General features: G+C 39.7%; 1 protein-coding gene across 1 annotated transcript in view; it reads right to left on the bottom strand.

Moving 5' to 3' along the window:
* VPS13A (vacuolar protein sorting 13 homolog A) overlaps positions 1 to 15,384 on the bottom strand; it is a 349,059-nt gene that overhangs the window by 166,534 nt on the left and 167,141 nt on the right. The gene's annotated exons all lie outside the window — the stretch shown is intronic.

The following is a 15,384-nucleotide window of genomic DNA, read 5'->3' as shown; positions in this document are numbered from 1 at the left end:
AAGGAATATACATATATAAAGACAGAGGGCACAGGGCGAGTTTAATATGAAGGGATGATATCTAAAAAATAAAATAAAATTAAGGGGTAAGAGGGGAATATATTGAGAGAGGGAGAAAGGGAGAGATACAATGGGGTAAATTATCTCACATTAAAGAAGCAAGGAAAAGCAGTTCTATTGGAAGGGAAGAGAGAGCAGGTGTGGGGAAATGAGTGAATCTTGCTCTCATCATATTTGACTTGAGAAGGGAATAACATACACACTCAATTGGGTATCTTACCCCACAGGAATATGGGGGGGGGAGGGGATGAGAAAGGGGGGAATGACAGAAGGTAGGACACATAGAGGGAGCAGGTAATCAAAAGCAAACACTTTTGAAAAGGGACAGGGTAAAGGGAGAAAACTGAATAAAGGGGGCCAGCATAGGTTAGAGGGAAATCTAGCTAGTCTTTCACAACATGATTATCGTGGAAGTGTTTTGCATAATGATACATGTGTGGCCTATGTTGAATTGTTTGCCTTCTTAGGCAGAGTGGGTGGGGAGTGAAGAGGGGAGAGAATATGGAACTCAAAGTTTTAAAAACAGATGCTCAAAAAAAAAAAGTTGTTTTCCATGCAACTGAGAAATAAGATATACAGGCAATGGAGTATAGAAATCTATCCTGCCCTACAAGAAAGTAAGGGGAAAGGGCATGAAGGAGGGGAGTGGGGGGGGGGGTTACAGAAGGGAGGGCTAACTGGGGAACACGGCAATCAGAATATAAGCCATCTTGGAGAGGGGGGGAAGGTAGACATGGGGAGAAAATTCGTAACTCAAAATCTTGTGGAAATCAATGTTGAAAACTAAAAATTCTAAATAATAAAATAAGATTTAAAAAACAAAACAAAAAAAAACAAAAAAAGAAAAGCATATGGGCTATAATCAGTGCTGAAACTAGAAGAAATGGATTGATCATCAGTACACAGAATATCTAATGTGATTAATGTGAGGGGCAATCAGAATATATGCCATCTTGGGATAGGCAGGAGGGTAGAAATGGGCAGAAAATTTGTAACTCAAAATCTTCTGGAAATCAATGTTGAAAATTAAATATTTTAAATAATAAAATATGAAAATCTAAAAAATTAAAAATAAATTTTAATTTTTAAAAAAAGAATTTGGTTAGGAGCTCTTTTTTTAACATTCTTTTAAAATTTTTATACTGAATTCCAAATTCTCTTCCTCCCTACAAGCATTCCCCTGCCTCTTAAGAAGGAAAGCAATATGATATGATTATACATGCTAAGTCATGACATACATTTCTATATTAGCCATGTTCCCAGGGGAAAAAAGAAAAATTAAAAAAAAAAACAAACAATAAGCTTCAATCTGCATTCAAATTCACCAGTTCTCTCTCTGGAGGTGGATAGGATTTTGCACCATGATTCCTTTTGAACTATCTTGGATGACTATATTGATCAGAGTTGCTGAGTCTTTGACAGTTTATCATTGTTACAATATTACTGTTATAATATACAGTCCAATGTTCTGATTTTGCTCAGTTCAGTCTGCATCAGTTCATATGTTTTCCCAGGTTTTTCTGAAACCACTTCATCATTTCCTATAGCATAATAGTGTTTTATCACAACCATGTATCACAACTTGTTCACTCATTCCCCAATTGATAGATATTCCCTCAATTTCCAATTCTTTGGCACCATAAAAAGAGATGTTCTAAAATATTTTTGTACAAATACATCCTTTTCCCTTTTCTTTGATCTTTTTGGGACACAGACCTAATTGTGATATTTCAGGGTCAATGGGTATGCACAAATGGTATACATGGCTCTACAGCCCTTTGGGCATAGTCCTTCAGAATGATTGGACCAATTCACTACTCCACTAATGCATTAGATTCCCTATTTTCTCTCTAGCATCTGTCATTTACCTTTTCGGTCACGTTATTCAATCTGATAGATGTGAGGTGATACAACAGAGTTGTTTTAATTTGCATTTCTCTAATCAATAGTGATTTAGAACATTTTTTTAATGTTTATTGATAGCTTTGATTTTTTCTTCTGAAAACTGTCGGTTCATAACCTTTGATCATTTTGCAACTGGGAAATGGCTCTTATTTTTATAAATTTATAAACATAAATAAATTTTTATAAATTTATACATTTTATAAATTATACATAAATATACAAAATTTATAAATTTTAATAAATTTTATGAATATAGGGGATATAAATTCTCTGTATGTTTGAGAAATGAGGCCTTTATCAGAGAAATTTGCTATTAATTTTCCGCTGGTTTCTTGCTTTCCTTCTTATTTTGGCCACATTAATATTATTCATGCAAAAATTTTTAATTTCATATATTCAAAATAATTCATTTTATTTCTCAAGGTGCTTTTGATATCTTGTTTGGTCATTAACTTTTCCCTTATCCACAGATCAGAGAGGTAAATTTTTCCATGCCCCCCTAATTTGCTTACTATCACCCTTTATGTCTAAAACATAGACTCATTTTGACCTTATCTTGGTATACTGTGTTAGATGTTGGTTTATGTCTAGTTTCTGACAAACTGCTTTCCAGTTTTCCCACAATTTTTCACAAATGGTGAGTCTCTGATCCACATCTTGGCTCTTTGGGTTTATCAAATACTAGAGATTACCATGGCCACTGCCTACTGTATTCTGCATAACTTAATTTATTCCTCTGCTCAATTACTCTTTCTCAACCAGTACCACACTGTTTTGATAACTACTCTGTAACATATTGAGATCCAGTACTGTTAGGCCACCTTCCTTCACACTTTTTCCCACTGATTCCCTTGATATCCTTGACCTTTTGTTCTTCAAGATAAATTTATTATTTTTTTCCTAGCTCTATCTTTTGCTGTTTTAGTAAACAATTTTAATGGAATTACTATAAAGAGCAAATTAGAACTGTTCTTTGAATATTTAATAGAATTTGCTAGTGAATCTATCTGGTACTTTTGGTTTTTTTTTCCCCCTTAGGAGTTTATTTAAGATAGAAACCAGGAAGGGATCTAAGAAGTCACCTAATCTCACCCTTTCGTTTTACATATGAGGAAACTGAGACCCAGGGAGTTTACATGATGCATAAATGTCATAGAACACTAAAGAACATTAAGGAAGAAGAAAAATTCAGAGAGGTGTGGGGAGACTCATATGAACAGTTGTAGAGTTAAGTGAAAGAAACTGGGAAACAATATTCACAATGACGGCAATGATGTAAACGGAAAGAACTAAAACCCAAAGCCCATGTAGAATACCCTGTGTAACTGCCTTGGCCTAGAAAAGATATGAGGAAATGCTCTTTTCTCTCTTCTTTCCAGGGACAAGGAACTATGGGTGTAGGATACTGCATGTAATATTACACTCAGATATTATGGTGGCTAGTTTTACTGAACAGCTTTTTCCCTCTGTTTTTGCTTCGCTGTTACAAAGGATGGCTCAGTGAATAATGAAGAAAGGGAATTATTTAAAAATCAAGGTGATATGACAATAAAAGATGTCAATGACATTTTTCAAATGCAGAAAATATTACTGTCTCCTGCAATGATCTTTTATTTCAATACTTAGAGACTGAAATTATATTCTTGAACCCAATTAAATTAGAGCACAGAGTAAAGAGCACTGATTCTGGAGTCAAAGGACCTGAGTGCAAATCCTAACCCTGAAACTTACATACATGAACCATAGGAAAATCATGTACCCTCCATGGGCCTCAGTTTTCTCATCTGTAGAATGACAGGAATGGACTAGATAGCTTCGTAAGTTTCTTCTGGCCTAATCCTATGAAAATGCTGTTAATGGTTAAATTATTTAGAACCTCAGAGTTACGAAATGCTACAATTTTATTTATTTAAATGAAAAATCCAAGATCCAGCAATGTATAGTGAAAAGATCACAGGACCCGGAACCGGAAGACTCACACTTAAAATCTGACTCAGCTACTTAACCTTTTCTGCATTTTACTTTCCTTGTTTAAAAATATAAATAAGAAAATCTACCTCATATTCCTTATCTGATTGACATGAAAGTGCTTTGTGAACCTGAAAGTGTAGTTCTACAGATACATATGCAAGTGTTTACAAATGCAGAGCAGTATCACTAAACCAGAATGCTCATAAGAAAATAGCAAAAATTCCAGAAATAATAAAATAGATAATAATGTCATCTGAGCATCTGTCACCCAGTAATACAGGGAGGTGTAACAACAGTGCTACTTGCCACTACTGTGGCTGTGTAAGGACAACAACACCCGCACACAGGAGGGCTGCCAACACAGGATCTTTGATCTGCTTTTCTAAGAAAAGCAACTTTAAGTGGTTACAATCTCACTTTAATTAAACATACATATACCATTCACTTAGTTCAGGGGGAGAAGCCAGCACCCTGAACTTCAGAGCAAATACAAACAGAAATTACAAGCAGAAATTATATAAAGAGAGCAAATAACACAAATCAGCAGATAGGGCCTCCAATCGTCTGACTATAGCAACATATACAGTTACCAGAGAGAGAAGCCCCAACATCTGGGTTTTCAAATCCGGGGGGCTCCAATGGCTACACAGAGTCCTGACAGGTCAAATCACAGGACACTCTTCCAGTGAATGAGCCCCAAACCAAAATGCTAACCTCAGAGTATATATACATACTTCTTCAGGGTCAGAGGGCGTCATAACCATGCAACTCAAACCCATGTGACCTAAGCTTTCTTGTGGCTTAAGCAGGTCATCGAAGACTTGACTGAAACAAAGGCAATTCTCAAAGGCACCTGATTTCCTTAGTGCTTGCCATCACAAAAGGACATCTGTGCTCTCTACCTCATAAGGTGAGGAAAATACTTTGAAAATACTAAAGTGAAATGTGAGCAGTAATTATTGATCTGTTCCCAAATTGTCTTCCTTGTTGTGGTTTAATTGGTGTTTTTATTTCTAAAACTACTAACGGCAGGATACAAAAGCACTGACACTCACAGCTCTCAAGTGTCACGTCTATACTCTCTCCCCCACTTACAATACTGACAGTTTTTAAGGATCTCAAACAGCAAGTCACTCAAACAAAGACAAAAGTTGAAACAGTTCTTCCCCTCTGAATTTACAATCTAGCCAGACAAGCCAAGAAATAGAGGAGAATAAACATGTAAGAGATAACAAAACATGCAAAACTGACAAAATAATTTGGAAGGGGGGCACTACCAGGTAGGAGGATCAACAACAGTTTAATATTGGTAGTGCTTGAGATGAGCTATGAAGGAAATTGAGTAGTCTAGGAGGTAAAGTTTTTGGAGGAGTAATTTCTGGGTGGAAAAGCATGAAGATAAGAGAAAAAGTGACATGTTCAGATGAACATGCCCATTAATGAATGCACTCACTGTTGGCAGAGCTGATCAAGACATTCTGGAAAGCAATTTGGACCTATGCCCCCAAAGCTGCCTTGCTATGCATACTCTTTGACTCAGCAGTACCATTACTAGGTACATAACCCAAAGACATTAAAGAACAAGGAAAAGGCTTCATTAAGAAAGCTCTTTTGGGGGGGGACAAAACTGGAAAATAAGGGGGTGGTCATCACCTGGGAAATGGCTGAATGCAGCAAAAACAATCAACTTTAAAAAACTCAAGAACTCCTATCAATATAATAATTGATCACAATTTCATAGGGCTCAAGATGAAACATGCTAACCATCTCCTAATAGAAAGTTGAAAGGTTCAGGGTCCAGATTAAGACATATCTTTTTTTAGACAGTGACAACGCAGAAATTTTTATTGCTGAACCATGCATATTGTTACAAGTTTTTTTTCTTTTTTCTCTGTTGATTATAATGACTTAGATGTTTAAAAACAGCACTGAACCAGGAAACAATGTCTCTTTATATATGCTTACCAACCTTTCAATATGTAAAAGAAAAGCATTCTCTGACAGCATTTTTAAAAATCTGTTACATCAACAGGATTTTTCAAATTATGAATGTAGGTTAAAGGAGAGGCATGGAAAGGGATCAAGTAACAAATTACTCCCTGATTAGCCTACTATTTAAATTTCCTTTTTTGCTGCATTTGTGTGATGTAAAGATGTATACTGTTTCCACTACTGGAATCATTTAAGGGATTTTTTATGTTATGCATATCTTGAAATAATTTTATTTTTATTCTTACTGTATTTTCTTATATGACCTGGTAAACTTACTTAGCCTCTTAAATCTAATTTCCTCACCTATCACAAGAGGGTCAGACTAAATGATCTCCAAGACTCAACCCTTAGAAATAAAGGCATCTAGATTTTACACATTTTCATAGGTAACCTGATCAAAAAAAATTAATTACCTTATGCTCCAAAATTCTAGTGATGAGCTTTCTCCATACTTAGCTAGACTACCTATTGCCTCTCAATAAAAATACAAATTCTTCTGATTTAGCATTTCTAAAGCTTTTCAAAATCTGGTTACAACCTCATTTTTCCAGATGTATTTCACTCTACTCCATCACAACCATCTGTAGTGTTAATGTGATTAAAGATCTTCCCTGACCATTAATCCCCAAAGCGAAGCTAGTTAAGGGAAGCTTGTGTGGCCAGAGTGGCCTTTGTTTTCCTTGAGTGACTCAGCTTACCTCATTGAGCCTTGCTGGTTGCTGCTGCTTCTCTTCTGGGAACCTGTGTGATGAGTCATGGGGCTGGCTGAGGGGAGGTGTTAACTCCAGAGCCACGCCCCATTGGGTGTTAACCTGGTCTACGCTAGGGGGAGGGACCAACTCAAGAACTAATCGGCCCTGGTCATTCAGGTGGCGCTTGATGATGTCAAAACCTCTATTAGAGGGGAGAGGACAGCTTGAAGATCCCTTTTCTTTTTCCAGTTGGAGCCAGAGACGCCTACAGCCAAAGCTGAGCTGCCGGTAGCAGAGCTGACCCACGTGGAGCGAGGAGTGCTAAGCAAGGACTGGAGGCCAGTGGGTAATCTTCTTACCGTAGAGGGGAAGCATGTATACGATTTTGCCTTATACTATCTCACTTCTCTGTGGCCTCCTGGTTACCCTTGTGAGGTGGACTTGTTGGGCCTGGAAGCTTCTGATCAAAATATCAAAATGGGGACGCTGGTTTGTGGGACTGTTACTGTGGAGCGTAAATACATGTTTTAGTTCTCCTGCCTTCTGCCTAGAGAATTTCTTGTACCCTGTGGTTCCGGACCTTTTAGGCACATATGAGATTCTCTTTGAAATCATAAATTCTGCCTTTCTAATATATTTGGCGACGAGGATGGGATCGCTAGATATAAGATCTCTGTTCAGAAGCAGAAGAACTTCAGAGGAAGAGATGAATATCCCAGGGTGGGAGGATCCATTTTATTCCTCCTTAGCAAAGAAACTGGCTAAAAAAGCCGGACCCTGTGAAAACTGGGAACCAAGGCTACAGAGAGGAGATCCTAAGGATTTGGAAAGGTGTTTACAAGAGGTTGGGATTCAGTCAGGGGCATCACTATCTAGGCAAAGCTGGATAGTGTTATCAGCCTACCGCCTAGTATATGAAAGATTGAGATTAAGTGAAAGACATGGGGGCACTCCTACCCCACAGCAAGAAGGGGAATCTCAGATAGCAGGAGAACAAATTGCTGCTCAAGAACCCACTGACTCAGATGAGAACTTTTCTATTAATGTGGCTAGGAGCAACAAGAGGCCAAATAAGCCAAGAGTGCATCCCAACTAAACCCAGACCGAGCCTGACTGCCTGCTTTGTCCTTGCCATGGTGTCAGGGGAAGCGAGTGGGGGGAAAATGAGATAATGTTAAGGCCTGAGACAGAAAACGCTACTAGGGTTCAGGGCATCCCTTGCACAGAGAATTGGAGATCGTTAAATACTCAGACAAGCGTTCGTCCCATAGAAAGGAGGAAGACAGAAACCCGAGGTGGCAATTTAGTTAGGAGGGAAATTCAGGAAGATTTCTCACAGCAAGAGGTCAAAGATATTTTGAGCAGATTCAGCCAAAGAGTAGGAGAACCATTAATATCTTGGATGGTAAGGCTCATTGATCAAGGGGCCGGTGAAATATTAGTAGATAAGACAGACTGCATGAGATTCATAGGTCTATCAGCCACGATCCTCTAGTTCAGCAAGCTTTTAGGGAACATCATCAGCGAGGAGATGATGCTAGCAGGACTACTCTGTTGGCATTAGCTGCTGCGGGATGCAATAAGAGATATACTAATGATTCTATGTGGCCCACTGAGCACAGACACTGGTATTCACTTAAAGATTGTATCATGAGACTAAAGGAGGAGGTAATGAAGACTGCTATTATGACAGGAACTGCAAGACAAATATTACAATGATCCCATAGGAATCCCTCATAGGAATTTAATAATTAGGACAGCTCTCCCTGCTTATAAACAACTAATTTTGAATCTGTTACATGGGGAAGTAGGGAGCCATCTTACAGAGGTGATAAATAAGATTTTACAGTTACATGACTTAGGAGACTGGGGAAGGGATAGATCTCCTCGAGAAAGAAGGGTGAACAGCCAGCAAACTTGGTGCCAAAATGGAGTGACAAGAAAAGAAATGTTCACTGCTCTATTGAGAGCAGGGGTAGGTTTTGAAATGATAGATGGCATTCCAACCAACGAATTGTACAGGATGTACTGAGATAAAGGACTCGATAACAGGAGAGATAGGGAAATAAGAACTGCTCCTGCAAATGCAACACACGTTGAACCTTCATACCCAAGTGAATCACATGCTAGGGAATACTAGGAAACAGGCCGAGCCTCAGCCCAACTTAAGGAAATACACAAGCTGGATTGCAGACCTCACGTTAACTTAACCATGTATTGGAAAAATGGGTCAAGTACGGTAACTAGGGCATCAATAGACACTGGGGCTGAGGCTACCCTTATCTACGGGAATCCAGACAAGTTCAGCCATGGAACTCCTATTACCATCACAGGACCAGGAGGGACTGAAATATCAGCCAGACAAGTTAAATTGATGATGAAAATTGGACAGTTGCCCAAGAAAGAATATAGTGTGGTTATTGTGCCTATTCCTGAATACATCATTGGAATAGACATTTTGAAGGGTATGACCTTAAATTTACCTGAAGGGAAATACCAATTTGCTGTGAGGAAAATAGGCATTAATGCAGTCTTAGTGGGGAAAATCAAGATGGATCCAATCACTTTGCCCGAACCTTCTGAAGTAATTACTTTGAGGCAATATCGTGTGCCAGGTGGGCAAGATGAAATTGCCAACACTATAACAGAATGTGTTGAGGCAGGAGTATTAGTCCCTACAACTACTCAATGGAACAATCCTGTCTGGCCAGTCTGAAAGTCAGATGGGACACGGAGGATGACAGTGGATTACAGACAGCTGAACAAAGTGACTCCTCCCTTGTATGCTGCTGTTCTAGACACGGTTACTTTAATAGAGAGAATACAAAAACATGAAGGGACTTGGTATGCAGTTATTTGGCCAATGCCTTCTTTACAATCCCAATAGACCCCAAGCAATGGAACCAGTTTGCTTTTACTTGGCAAGGCTGACAGTATACATTTACACGCCTGCCACAAGGATATATTCATAGCCCAACTATTTGCCACAGGATTGTAGCTGAGCATTTGGATGAATTAAAGCTACCTGGTGTACAGTCTACACATTACATAGATGACATCATGATACAGGGGAAGAATATAAAAGAAGTGGAGGGGAGTTTAGCATTATTAATTGACCATATGAAAAGCAAAGGATGGGAAATCAACCCTGCAAAGGTTCAAGGGCCAGCTCAAACTGTAAAATTCTTGGGGACACAGTGGAATAGAGGACTGCGAGAAATTCTCCCACAAGCTCAATTAAAAAATCCAGGATTTTCCCACCCCTACTAATAAGAAAGAGGCCCAAAAGTTCATAGGGCTATTTGGTTATTGGAGACACCACATCCCACATTTGGGACAGATTTTAAAACCCTTGTATAAAGTCACCAGAAAGAAATATGAATTCGATTGGGGCCTTGAACAAAGTTGAGCTTTTGAGGAAGCAAAGGCTGCTATACAATTAGCTCTGGACTTATGGCCTATGCAAAATGGGCCAGTGGAGTTACAAGTGACTGTACAAGATGACTATGCAAATTGGAGTCTGTGGCAAAAACAACAGAGCTGAAGTGTACCTTTAGGCTTTTGGTCAAGGAAACTGCCCTTATCTGGAGTGCAGTATACACCTTTTGAGAAGCAGCTATTAGCTGCATATTGGGCTTTAGTAGAAACTGAGCAACTAACCCTGGGTCATGAAGTGATATTAAGGCCTGGAATTCCAATTATGACTTGGGTAATGAGTACCCCAGCTTCTCACAGAATTGGACATGCACAAGAGGCAAGCATAATCAAATGGAAGTGGTATATTCAGAATAGGTCCAGAGCAGGCAAAAGTGGAGTTTCTGCTTTACATGAATTGGTGGCGAACACTGGCACTGAGAGAAATGAAAAACCCCTTGAATCTAAGCAACGGATGGTGCCATCCTTAGTGAAATGGAATAATGGGTATGATGGACTAAATGTAGAACAGAAGAAACATGCTTGGTTTACTGATGGGACAGCAAAATATTTAGGACAGAAGAGACACTGGAAAGCAGTAGCCTATAACCCCTGTACTAGGCGAACTCTGGAAAGTTCTGGGATAGGGGGAAGTAGCCAATATGCTGAACTGATGGCAGTGCATCAGGCCATCAGAATGGAGAAGGGAGGACAGTGTCATGGGCGGTAGCTAATGGATTAGCTACGTGGATGCTTATATGGAGGAATCAGAATTGGGAGATTCATGGCAAACAAGTTTGGGGTAAAGAGTTATGGGAAAATATATGGGACATGTCTTTGGTTACGGATTTGTCAGTTTTTCATGTTGATGCTCATGCGACCCTGACCACACCAGAACGTGAGTACAATGCACACGCGGATCGACTAGCAAAGATTGCCACTGAATGTATTGTCCCTACTCCGACTCCAACTGATGACCCAGCCTTAGCAAGATGGGTCTACCAGACCGCAGGCCATTTAGGGGTCCAGGCCACCCACCAATGGGCACAGGATCGAGGTATCAGTATCTCTCATGTGTTGTTAAAACAAATAACAGAGGGGTGTTGTATATGTCAATTAGAAAAAGAACGAACTCTTCCTAGGATAGTAACTGGAGAAATAGCAAGGGGAAAAGTTCCAGCCCAAATTTGGCAGATAGATTATATTGGCCCACTACCCCAGGATAAAGGATGTAAATATGTATGTACGCGTGTTGACACCTATTCAGGTGTACTAGTGGCTTGTCCTTATAAGGACGCAACTCAGAAAAACACCTGTAAAACCCTAGATATTGTAAGTTTATACTATGGAACCCCAATGCAGATTCAAAGTGACAATGGGTCACATTTCAAGGGCAAAGAAGTGAAAAGATATTGTGTGTTGAATAATATAGAATGGATATATCATATTCCATATTATCCACAAGCATCTGGGCTGATTGAAAGAATGGATTGTTGAAAGAACAGCTGAGAAAATTAAGCTCTAATAATTCATATCGACATTGGAAGGATAATTTGTCTATTGCCTTATGTAATTTGAATAATAGGTGCTTAGCGGGGAGTACACCTCTAGCCAGGATGATGACCCCAAATTTGCAGATTAGAGAACAGCAAACACATGAGATCCAAAATATTGAATTTTGGACTATGAGGGTGAGGGAAGATGTCCCCCTACCATGTCCAGGAACACCTGGTTCGGCAGGATATGATTTACATTGTATAGAGAATTTCAGGTTGAAAAGGAAAGAGATAAGAAAAATCCCTACTGGAGTATGTATGAGAATCCCCAAGAATCATTTTGGATGGATATTAGCTAAACCAGGATTAGCAGCTCAAGGAGTACATGTATTGGCTGTAGTGATAGATTCGAATTATCAAAAAGAAATTGTTGTGACACTCCAGAATTTGAGTGAAAAACCTGTACAATTTGGTAGGAATGATAGGATAGTTCAAGTGATTATTATCCCCTGTGAAAAAATACCCTTTGTGAAAACTGACCCTCCTCCCAAAATAACTACTAGAGGGGCAAAAGGGGCTTGCTCCATTGATAGAATAAAGTTGGGAGCTAAGGTATGGGTAAAACGGAAGCCAGATGATATTCCAAAGGCTGCAGAAGTCATAGCCCATGGGAAGGACAACACTGTAACAGTGGTCTATTCAGGGGAAGATAATTACCAAATCGTACCCCTGAACCATATATTTTACCGTGAATAGGGCTATAATATTAGATTCACGGATCCCACAGGTATGGCTGATGATGGTAATTGCCATAAGCCACTCACAGGGAAGGTGACCTTGCGTGATTAACGGATGAAAGCTTGTACATCTGGGGAAAGGCTGGGAGGACAATTCTAGTCTCTATCTAGGATGGGATCCTCCTGGCTTAGTTTCCTCATTGTGTTCTGTTTAAAAAGAAACATTTCCCATCTGAGTTTGGCTCTGATATTGGATCTCTGCATAACTGAAATTTCAACTAAACTGCAGATGATTTTATTTGAAGGATAATAGCCCATACTTGCCTACTCTTTTTGTTCTTTGTTTTGGTTAACCTTGTTGCTAGTTCTGTCTCCTGCAGGCTTAAGCACCCTGCACTTTCCGGTGACTGCCTAAGCACGTAGCATTCTTGGAATTCCTGCCAGCTCGCTAAAGAACTGACCTCTGGAATGGGACTCTTTGGGGCAGGGACACCTCTACATCCAATTTCATCAAGAAGCAGCTATGGAAAATGAGACCTTCACCCCTTACCCCAAGATTTTGAGCCCCAATCGTTCGGGGGGTGGGGGTGGGAATGATGATAGTGTTCTGTGTACTCATTTTGTGTTATCCTTGCTATATTGTTTTATTGTTATGATATTACTAATCCTATGTAATGGATACAAAGATCTAGGGGTGGACGTTTGAATTATTAATAAGTATTTTGGGGATGACTGATTGAAGAGATTATCTTGCTGGAACCTAGGGGTGGATCACATTTGAATCATAAACCAATATTTGGGAATGTCACTGAATGATATGTTTGCTTTATTGTGAATGATATGTTTTAGTTTCCTGCGTAATTGGATCACAATGTTCTAGGATATATAATTTAAATTAAATTATGATTGGATTGTGCATCCTAGAACATTGTGAGGGGTGGAGTGTGGCCAGGGTGGCCTTTGTTTTCTTTGAGTGACTCAGCTTACCTCATTGAGCCTTGCTGGTTGCTGCTGCTTCTATCCAGGAAGCGGGAAGCAGAGAACTTCCTGTTTGATGAGTCATGGGGTTGCCTGAGGGGAGGTGTTAACTCCAGAGCCACGCCCCATTGGGTGTTAACCTGGTCTACGCTAGGGGGAGGGGCCAACTCAAGAACCAATCGGCCCTGGTCATTCAGGCAGTGCTTGAGGATATCGAAAACTCTATAAAAGGGGAGAGGACAGCTTGAAGATCCCTTTTCTTTTTCCGGTTGGAGCCAGAGCCGCCTACAGCCAAAGCTGAGCTGCCGGTAGCAGAGCTGACCCACGTGGAGCGAGGAGTGCTGAGCAAGGACTAGAGGCTAGTGGGTAATCTTCTTACCATAGGGGGGAAGCATGTATACGATTTTGCCTTATACCATCTCGCTTCTCTGTGGCCTCCTGGTTACCCTTGTGAGGCGGACTTACTGGGCCTGGAAGCTTTTGATCAAAATATCAAAACAGGGACGCTGATTTGTAGGACTGTTACTGTGGAGTGTAAATACATGCTTTAGTTCTCCTGCCTTCTGCCTAGAGAATTCCTTTTATTCTGCGGTTCCGAACCTTTCAGGCACATATGAGATTCTCTTTGAAATCATAAATTCTGCCTTCCTAATATAGCTTGTTTAGGGGAGGCTTGTTTGTAGGAAGGCCCACACCCTTTTCTAATTAGGTCTGGAGAGGTATGAAGCCCTTGGGCCCCCTAAAAAGGGTAATATATACCCTGAGGGTAGCCCTTAAGCTCTTAGAATTGCAAGGGCTCTTAGAACTGGAAGCTCTCAGAACTGCAGGAAGAAAGGATGCAAGCAAGCAGACAACTAGAATTTGTGAGTGAGTATTTAGGGGAAGGTACCAGCAGAGGGGAAGATTACTGGATGGCTTGGCTTCCTGCTGAGATATTGTGTTTTAATTTCCTTGCTGTTACAATGAAGTGGACTTACTAGTTTGGGGATACAATTGCTGCTATATCGAACTGGAGTTATTAGGTTGGAGATTTGATCTTCTGGTGTCTGAATAAATGTTTTACTTCTTCTGCCTTCTATATGGAGAGTCTCATATTCTGTGATACACAACTAGACAGGCATATTCTTGGTCACCATCGAAATTGTGACACTTGCCTTACAGATACAACATCCTATGTTCAAGCCAACTAACTTATATGTTGTTCCCAACATATAATATTTTTTCATGCCTCTTGAATCTTTGCACAGACTGATCCCTATGCCTGGAATGATCTGTCTCCTCACCTCTACATTCTGTAATCTTCAGAGGCCTTCAAGCATCTTAACTGCTGCCTTCTATATATGAAGCTTTTCTTCTTTCTTTCCCCTCAGCCCCATAAAAACACCTCCTCAAGGGACAGCTAGGAAGTCCAGTGAATAGAAGCTCTGGAGTCAGGAAGACATGACTTTAAATTTGGCCTCAGACACTTACTGGCTGTGTGACCCTGGGCAAGTCAGTTAACTCAGTTTGCCTCAGCCTCTTCATCTGTAAAATAAGCTGGAAAAGGAAATGGCAAACCACTCCAATATCTTTGCCAAGAAAACCTCAAATAGGGTCATGAAGACATGACTTAACAACAACAACAATACACCTAGTTGTGTATATGTTGTTTGTTGTTTTCCCAAGTAGACTGTTAGGTCCTTGAAGATAGAATGTCTCCTACGAATCCTCACTGCCTAGATAAAGACTTACACAGTAAGGAGTTAATAGATTCTTAGTGAACTGAATATAGATTTAGTAATGGCTTCTCCCTACCTGCAGAGGTCTTCCAAATCTAATCAGGATACTTAAATCAAAATCTTGCAATTTGTGCTACTGAAGTATTAGATACCTTATCAAATGCTCTGCCAAAATCTAGACCAATCTAGGTACCCAGATCATACCCTGGATACAATAACAGTCTAGTAATCCTACTAAGAAAAGAAATGATGGTTAATCTGGAAAGAACTGTCCATAATAAAAACTTTCTTATTTTTGTGTTCAACAATCCATTTCCTAAATGTTCAAAAACAATGCCTTTGCCACTAATATAGTTTGCAGAAAAAATATTAAAAACATATTTGTTAAATATATTTTATATAGTAATATATGTGTATATAA

The sequence above is a fragment of the Trichosurus vulpecula genome, chromosome 9 (genome assembly GCF_011100635.1).
Source record: "Trichosurus vulpecula isolate mTriVul1 chromosome 9, mTriVul1.pri, whole genome shotgun sequence".
NCBI classification, from domain to species: Eukaryota; Metazoa; Chordata; class Mammalia; order Diprotodontia; family Phalangeridae; genus Trichosurus; species Trichosurus vulpecula.
This window is presented reverse-complemented; position numbering and strand designations above follow the sequence as displayed.